The following is a 10,376-nucleotide window of genomic DNA, read 5'->3' as shown; positions in this document are numbered from 1 at the left end:
TGCTTCTTATAATATAACTGTTAGAGAAACAGAAGCACTTATTATATATATATATATATATATATATATATATATATATATATATATATATATATATATATATATATATATATATATATATATACATTAGTTACGTCCTATGCAAAAGTGATTTGATAAAAACTCTGAAAATATGTGAACAATGCAAACTCTGAAAATACTTCAAGCTCGGATACTCTTCTGAAAACAAATTAGAGTAGATTGTAATGCTTCATGTGAGTATGACACCGCTGAACCATATTGAGATTTCATATTTATCAAACTCACTGAGATAGGCGTCGCTCGTAGCGAAATTAATTTGCAAATCGACCGAAATTAAATACTAGTACAAAGATAGCGAATGTTTCGATGTGTGAGTATGTCACTGAGTTATTCAATAACGCAAAATGTAATGAATGGATTTTAATGAAATTTTGGGACACGGTGAAGTTAATATATATAAAATCTGTTGTAGCAAACAGGACTTTTATCTCGAAATTCCAAAGGGAATAAGGCCCCGGGACGCGACTAGTTTATTAATATTAATGAAATTGTAGTGGTTTATTTGATCCATACTGTGGACGTGGTCTCAACCTGAACGGTTTGCATAAACATTTTAGTACAGTCAACTGCAAATTATGTTGGCCTGCGTGCATCTTTTCTTTCTTAGTGACAACCAGTTAGCAACAGATTTGAGACATTTTGAAATTAACTAAAACACAAGAACTAATATGTTGAACTGAAACATCTGGCACTATGTATTTTATTCCCACGGAGGATATGTCTAGAGATTTCCTCTGTGAGAATGAAAACATTTAGCTATTGAATTAAGACCGATTCTAGAAGCTAGACGTGTACGTATGCACATATTTAGTACGTAGTAACAGTATGAAAATGTGGTATGATGTGAGAAATACAGCGCAGTTAGCTAATCCAGAAATTAACCGCAACTCAGAATCTATAAGATTAATGATTATTATATATGAATAATGTATACTAAAAAAATATATTATATACTAAATAGTAACATAATAATGTCATTTTTGACATAAGCTTTTGTTGCTGTCTGAAAGATCTTAATGTATTCAATGTGTGACAAAAATCATGTCCGTGCAGTAAACCACTGAGGAGTTCCTACGTCTGGAGCCGATCCTGGGTGCACCATTAGGTCATGTTTGTCATAATAATACATTATCCTCCAAACTAAATGTGTGTATGAAATTTGAGCTCAATCGGCTGAAGATATCTGCTTCGAAATTAAGTTGCAGTAGTTACACTAAATAAAAGGTTGTAAAAATAAAAAAATGCTTATTTTAAGATTCAACTTTACCAAAGTTTGTCAATAAAATAAATACCTATAGAATAGCATAAAGCTCATCTAGACGATGGTTTTCAGTCAGATAATACCTACTTCTTTGTTTCTTATCAAGTTTTATTTGATTATAGTCATCTGACACGACTTTTACGAATGCCGCCATCTATGACATACGCATACATACACAAAAATGTGAACTAATTGACTGATGGATTTAATAAACTAATTCTCGATTTTCCTAAATCAAGCTTTCCATAATAAACTGAAATTGTGAAATTAATTTTAGAGTAGGCCCCGGTGGCCCCCTCTAAAATAAATCAATAATGTCGAATATATACGAGTATAATCAAGCATGATTGGACCCGTAAATTTTGACGCTGACTTTGATCGGCGACGTTTATACAAAATGGCGTACTTTGGTATTTTCTGCTCAAGTTAAACTTAACTGGTGCAACCCACTCTAGAACTCTATTCATTTTCTTTATTACGTGCTCAAACTTTTATCTAATAGGCACTAGATAAAAGTTTTGATGTATATTTTTTTTGCTTACATGTTAAAGTTAACATAAAAAGGCATAATAAATATAATTAGTCAATAACAAATAATAAAAACATTGCCATCTATTTTTTTTATTCTACATATGTACTTAAAAGTAAACTAATCCTTATTTAATTAAATTTGACTGCTTACACACAAGAAGCTTTTTTAATGGATTTAATAAATACTCTATTAATTCCATGTGTTATATTTCAAGGAATTACTCAAAATTCTAATTTGGATCAGTAAGCTTATCTGACTCTCCTTTTAATTTTCAGAAAATATAATACGAACCTAGGTACGTATTTATTTACTTCCTAGACTGCTTTTGTACACCTCCTGAGTCTTTTTGTTGAACCAGAAAAATGAACCCCGCTTTTAAACTTGACAAATGGATTAATTAAAACTTTATCAAACTGACTCTAGTGGCGTCACGGAACTCGGACATGATGGAGTTCTAAGAATTTGTAGGTAGTTCGAAAGATAAGTAAATAATACCCTGATATACCCTCAAATCAGTGTTATCTTTTTATCATCTTGGCATAGGCGGGTATAATAAAAGTAATGAGTAGAGGAAAATTTATTTTTCTTTCTAAAGAGGAAACAAGATCGATCGAATGTCGTTCCGGAAGGAAAATACTGAAGGAAAACATGTTACTCACACATCGACGTATATGTGTATTTGTGATCCCTCTATGGTATCGTAGCTCTGGAATGGGTGAATCTATTTTGATAAAAGCCGCACAAAAGAGTCTTCTATCAGAGTGTCTTCTTAGCAATGATCCTATGTCGAAAACATTTGAAATTTAAAGAAGACCGTGATTCTTCAAAGTTAAGAAGATAAAGTAGGTTGAGACATCTCATGTCAGAAAAAGAAACTAGTAATGCATTCAGATGCTAGAGAAATGGCTGTTGAATTATATGGTATATCCGGCTACCACGGAGGAAGAGATTTATGGCCACCGCAAATAGATTCGGACGAAGTAAACAAACGAATACGATTTGTGGTAATTATGGTCACGTCACGTATTACACTATTTATGATTAGTTTTGTAATTGGAATCTACTAGAAAGATGTTACTAAACAAGATAAGACGATGAAAGTAATGATGGTTGAGTACAAAATTGTTACCTACTTCGCGTTGTTACCTCACTATTCGCGTTGATTTTTGCTTTACGAAAAAAAAAATTGACGGTTTAAAAATGTATGGTGTGTAGTGTACATATGTCTAGGTAACCGTGTTTTCATCCGCGTGATTTTCCAATGAGTCAGTAGTTTCTTTTTTAGCGACTTGAATAAAATCTGACACCAGTCTAAACAATACACACATAAGAAAAAAGGAGCCATTTTTCCATGGATGAAAATGATGCCTCATGCCCTTTAAGGATATTGATTGAGTAAAAAAAGCGTGAACAGGTCACAATAACCTATCTACCAACAACTACCTACACCAACTGACTATATATCTACAAACTTTCCTTGACAACATTAATAAGAGATATATCAACACACACGGCACTAACAAAAATTAACTAGTAAATCAAACTATGAATGTAAACAGCATGTCTTCCAACGGCTAAGTTATGTAGAAATATTTTTGAAACTTTTTTCGTCCAGTGGAGGCAGACAAATAATTTCGGGGAGTGCCCTGTGTACCCATTACGGCAGATAAACGATATTTTGTTTTGCTTGTAAGCAGTTTCGGTACAAACAAGGGTGAGGTTTCGTCTATTTGACTTTTAAAAGTCTATCATGTTCGGAGTATTAACTTCTTCTTCAGCCATTGTCCACCTATTGCGATGCTTGTACCTCATACACCATTCGTTTTGTAATATGTTGTCAAGTAGTTCGTTATGATTTTTTTTCTCTTTATCAATGAAAAAAAAAGACCAAAATAGTTGAATAAAATTAAAAAGTAATGTCTCCCTAATACTTTGTTTACAAATTGAAAAAATCCGCGAAACAAAACTCCTGTAGATTATAGATAATATTTTTATATTGAACTGTTTTTAATTTTTTTAAATTTATTTTTAGTATAGTTTTTTAATTAACTGTCATTATTCATAATAAAATGACCGGACCAGACTGGAATAGTAATGTTTATTACAATGGATCAGTCCGGAATTAAAAATAATTGGCAGTGATCGGCTTTGTGGATCAGATCGAAATAATCTTAGATTATTAATTAATAATTAGCACTTTAATTGTGGAATGTGTAATTTATTTATTGGAACTTGAAAGTAATACGAAAGTTTTAATGGACCGACCGTCAGAAAACTATTGATTTATTAGAGTAGGTTCTTACCTACTTTTATCTTTAAAAGGACTACACACTGGGTGATCATTTTATCGTAATAATATATATATGTATAATCTGTCATATAGATGTGTCTCGATGTAACTATGTGTCTAATTACTTAATTTATCCAATATGCATGAGTAAAAGCTTTCCATTAGTGCGTGTGTATATTATATTTTTACCACTTCACATCCACACCATTCGCTCCGCGTCATTGCTTTCAATTATTACATAAGAATAATTTTATTTTGGTTGAAAAATACCCTTATTACGAATCTACCAACCAACCATAGCAGTCCAATTAACATATATATTTAAAATCCTAAAATCTTACACTTTAAAATCTTACTAATGTATTCATTCCAGAATGTAGAATAAGCTAATAGTTATTTACGTAAATGACTATAGTTTCGGAACTTCCGAACCTCGCCTCTCCCGCTCACCACAGCCCATGGGGCGTCGCTCCAGGCAACGGCAAATGCAATTATCTGAACACTTTATCTTGAATGTCTCTTGCAATGTCTGCGAATGTTGGTATCTATACTTTTCCCAATTATTTATTTCAAGGTTCCATTCTTTTTCATTGTCCTGTACTAAATCAGTTTTAAATGGGGTCAGAGTTATGTCTATTCGTTCCACAACTGTTTCCTGTCATACGTTAATTCTCTTTTAAGACTTTCATATTAATCCTTACGATCTACTTCCACTTTTTCTTCGGTCTTTGTCTTTTCTATCCATTCATATCCATCACCTATATTGTAATATGCGTTCAACATGCTCTCTTTTCATTACATTTCCAAACCAAGATAGCCTCTGTCCTCTTTCTTAACTTTTACTACCAATTCTCATACTAGACTACCTCTAATATATTCATTCCCCGTTCTGTTAAGTCTCGTCACACGACACATCCATCTCTATAGCCTCATCTCTGCTACATGCAGGCATTTCTTATCCACATCTTTTGTAGTATTCAGAGCTAATAAGGCTCTGAACAACTATATAATATAATTACTGTATAATTTATAAAACTATTATAAAACTGGTTTAAACCAGTTTTATAATAGTTTTATAAATTTTGCCCTTCAGTTTTGACGGTATCTTTCTATCGCAATTGGTATCAGTTAGTTACCTGAATACTTATATTTTAATTGTATCTATGTAAATATCACTCTAGAAAAAGAAATACCCTTGATGCACAATGTGATTTTCAATGAAGAGAATATATTACAATATATCTTGCTCTGATAGCGAATAACCTTCACTACTCCTACAAATTACATTTCAATGAATCTGTTGTATATTTATAACCGTTATTCTGTTAGATTCAATAGCGCGTGTGTGGATATGAATCCGACTCCAAATATTATTCTTACAGTAAAACTATTTGTAGAGAAATGTTTGGAGTTTCGTTTCTAGTCTGATAAAAATGCTTTACAATACTGTATATATAGGAGATTTTGTAAAATATTTCCTATAAGTAGGTATTGTAAAATCTATTTATTAAATCATCGGCTTAAATTTTACCTCATACCTATAATTTTCCAAATTTCACTATGGTTTGTTTATGTTGTTGAAGAACTTTATTTTTTAAGGAAATTAATGTTTTACTAAAAAAATAATAAATTAAAACTAAATCTTTAGGTACCTACATCTAAATCAATATAGAACAACAAATCAGGGTATTGTAAAAGGAAATTTTACTTATTTCAAACCACATGCAAATGAATTTGCGAGCATTTCTAGTAATAAATAAATTCGAACTCTACAACTCTCTCGAACTTTAAATTTGACTCTGACCCAATTAGAACTATTGTGAAGGACCGGGAAATTAAATTTTCACTTAATTACATAATTATAGAAATATTATATTTGTACCAACATAAAAAAATACATTTTTTAAAACTTATTTTGTGTAAATTGTAAAAAAGGATAAAAACAAACATTTCTTTTAGAAATTATAAAATTTTCACTTTCGTTCAATATGGATTTCGTTCAAAAGGAATAATCAGATTTCATCATTTGCAAATTAATTTTTATTTATTTGCTAGTCCATGTTGTCTACTTTATTCCCATGTGTAAATAGTACCTATGTTTTTCATACAGGAAAGTTTTCAGATGTAATGCAAATTGGCTTTGACTTTGATTTATAGACGTAATAAATAAAATAGAAACCTGGAACCGAATGAACTCTGCGAACTAAATTCTCATGTGGCGATGTTGCTACACGAACAAATATATTTTTGTTTCGCCGTTACAATTTGATTAACAAGAAATCCGCTAAATTGATTTACCGTATTTCTCAAGAGATTTCGAGATTTAGGTTAAATACGTACATAAAATCAATATTTATCTATATACAGGTAAGAATTTCTGTTTTTTTATTGAGTGTGTTACCCTGGTCACGGTATATATTCAAGTCGCCTATAGCATCTGATAACACTATTTTATGACTAATTCACTCTCTAATCTGCATGTTCCCGGTTGTGTTCGAAGCTGTGACGTTAAGATTAACCTATACAGAAAAACAAGAAGTACGCCATCATCATCTAAACGACTATGCAGCTTAATTTAATATCAATGTTGACTGATGCAACCCCCTTTTAATTACAAATGGTAATTTTACGATAACCGTTAATGAACCTAATACTGTGTATGAGTTGCACTATATTAATTCATAGGGTGACCAATGTTAGTAAACAAAGCTCGATCCACATAGCGTATTATTAGAATGTTTGTTTGATCATTTGATGACGCGGTGCCCTGCAAACACCCTTGTGTTTCACTTCACTGTTTTTGAAAAAGTCGTTGTAAAACTATTACAAATAGGTATTTAAGATATTTGTACTTTCACGAAATAATATAACATGAGAGCTACTTTATGCCTTGTAAATTGTAACTTTTGCCTAATAAATAATTGCTAGATATTTTATATAACTACAAAATTATGTAAGTAGTAATTTTGTAACCTAGTCTGCTAGTTCTCAAATCACGCATAAACATGTGCATAAAATGGATAGGTTTAGGTGTATACGGGATACCTCCAAAATAGTTAATATTCATTGAATGTAATTTTTATTGCAATGGTTAAAATTCTTAACATAGTTATACTTTTCAAATAATGGAGTGAGATATCTGTCGTGGAGCATCTGTAATAATATCTATATTTAACACCCCTTTCATAAGCTGCGACCTCATTTACTGGATCATAAAATAGGGAAAATGGCAGATATTGTTCTCTGCGATCAGTTGATTTATTAGCTTTTTTATGTCCCTCACTAGAGGGACTACTAAAATGGAAGTATCTCCGTAATAACGCTTTGGTTGAGTATCGGCCCCGCCTGCGTATATTTTATGTGCCAATAAATTCTATTAAACGAAAATTTGTTTATTAAACGGAAATTAGTTGTTTTTTTTTTACAAACCCGAATTCAATTAATAAATTAACATTTTTTTGCCAAAAATTGTAATGTCCAAAATTAAAACTCATTTCAAGATACGGTATTATACAAATAATAAAATATTGCGATTAGATCGAGGAAAGGCGTTATAAAAGACTGTTGGATTTTTCTCGTTCAACTATTGTTTTATCGAGGATGCTCTCTGTTTGCGCCGAGTAACTAATGGATGATTCTTCACAAAATTACATCGCTATTGTTACGTCAGAGATTTATAAATTTGAACTAATAAGTTAATGATTTCATATAACTTTATTAGTCGTAGAAATGAATTACTTAGGTCATAGAAATAAAGTTACCGTATTCACGCGGTTAGTAAGCTCGGCTGGATACAGTTCCAAAAAACCAATCAATCCTCAATCCTTTTGGTTCAATTAGATAATTAATAATAATCCTAACTTTATTTGCACAATTGTTTTGTGCCATAATTAATTCTTCAACCCAAATCCACCGATTGAAAAAAAAAACTAAACTGCTACTACATACAATTTCAAACTCTATAAAATAAGAAACGTGTCGTTTTCTTATTTTATAGAGTTTGAAATTTTATGTAGAACACTATCGTTCTGCAAATTTCAAGTCAAGAGACAGCACTATCGTTCAAGAGACTTATATATTTTCATAACTTTTTTTCTGAAAGCTTTTTCTTTAATATTTTTAGCAATTTCTGACAAGCTAACAAAGCTACGTCGTAGCACTCTACGAAAAGACGAGGCGGCATCCGCTACGATCTAAGTTGCTACGAAACAGCGTAGTCACTCCGGCTACGGCGTAGCACTGTTACTACGCGTCGTCCTTCTACAATCTATGACAGTTTCACTACACACTTTTGAAAAAATAATTTGATATTTACTTTCTTACAATATTATTCACGTAATTTTGGAAGTGCAAAGGTACATAAAATATTATATTTTTTAAGACGGATGGATTTATCATAAGTAATATAACATGATTAAATTATTATTGACAATATGTAGTATTTTTATACCTAATACTGTAGCGCTTCATAGTAATTATAAAATATAGACCATATAGCAGAACTTACTGTAATTTTCGTTCATAAACTCAAATCCTCTATTAAATTGCAAAAGCCAAAATCCACAACAACGTTAAGTAATATCACGTTCCCCGCAAAAAGTGAATTTGCGAGGAAATATCAAGAATGATAAACCAGTTTCATTTTTACTTTTCCGTTACGTTAAGCCCCTTAGGGGATGATGGTCTCTCTGTATTAAAGTTATACCTACTTGCGTTTTCCAAGATCCCTTTGAAATACATTAAATTGTGTATTAATAATTCTAGAGTTTAAACATATCTAATATTAAATATATCTTACGTAAGTCAAAAAAAATTGAATAAATTTTATGCCGCGTCAAGTGCAAGCAAAACTTTTTATCATAATGATTCATTAAAAGGACGTTAATTTTAGCCAGCTCTAATTATAGGTTTTAAAATGAATGATACATAAAGATTACGTATTTTTAATTAATTATAAAAACACGCACTACAAATTATAAGGCTTTCTTGGCAATAACTATAGATATAATAGTGATCTTGTGGTGTAACCAAGATATTGTTTGAACTCAGACGGAGCAAGTTTCCTACTATCAAAGTTACAAAGAATTTCATTCGCCTCAAAACGAGTATAGCTCTTGAATTCACATCCCAAGAGCTTCACTCAACTTTCACAATATTCCTACTAGCTTTAAATTCCGTTCCTGCCAATGTTATATAAGAGTATATTATATTTTTTAAACGATAGTATGGTATCCACTTTACGGTTAAAAGGTTAGGTATTTACTATTGATTCTTATCGATAAACTTGAGCAACTTTTGATTTTATACAAAACAACACACGACTCTTTCGATTGTAGACATTGTTGTGCAGATTATGAATATTCAGATGACTAACTCTGATATGCAAAAGCATGAAAGTCGTGTTAGAAGACTTTGTAATTGGATCGGGACGGACATAGCAAGCTCGGGTATTTTTTCTTTTTGTTGATTTAGCGGCGGCGGCACACCTAGTAATTATGTTGCAATCAGCGTTGTACAAAGTACCTGCAATCGAGTGCTAGCTTTCATATGCCCTCATATGTAGCTGTACCTACCATTCAATTCAGCGCATGAACAAACAACACCAGGCTCAAATATTAAACTTCTAAAGTGCACGGAAACTCATTAATTTGTTTATTAGTTTTGTAGTTCTAGAGAATAATACTTACTCTATATTATATATCATTTTAATAACTAGGTAAGTCAGTTATTTGCAAAACACATCATTAGGCGTCTTCTTTTTAGATTTGTGTTATTTCGAGTACATGCCAAAGATACCTACGCCAATAGTAGTGTGTCAATCGTTATGGTTATAGTTAACATAGTTGTGGTTTGGTTATATATAGATACCTACACATATAAGACTGAAACAATGAAACAGATAAAATAAGTTTCATTTTCATGTGGATCGAAAGGTCCCAGGTTCGAATCCTACTCGTCGTACCACATGAGTTTGTATACCTATTTGATTCATATATAATAGTTTTTATCGACCACCACTTGCTCCGATGAAGGAAAACATCGTGAGGAAACCTGCACACTGGTTGATTAATTTGTGTGTGAAATGGATAGGGCAATGACAAGCCACTCAATAATGTCAAGAAAGTTGTTGTGTGTGTTTCATTCCACGTAATGACCACGACCCTCAGCCATGAGAAATACGACTAAAGAGAATACATTCAATAAAACTTAAA

The sequence above is a fragment of the Plodia interpunctella genome, chromosome 7, assembly GCF_027563975.2.
Source record: "Plodia interpunctella isolate USDA-ARS_2022_Savannah chromosome 7, ilPloInte3.2, whole genome shotgun sequence".
NCBI lineage: Eukaryota > Metazoa > Arthropoda > Insecta > Lepidoptera > Pyralidae > Plodia > Plodia interpunctella.
This window is presented reverse-complemented; position numbering follows the sequence as displayed.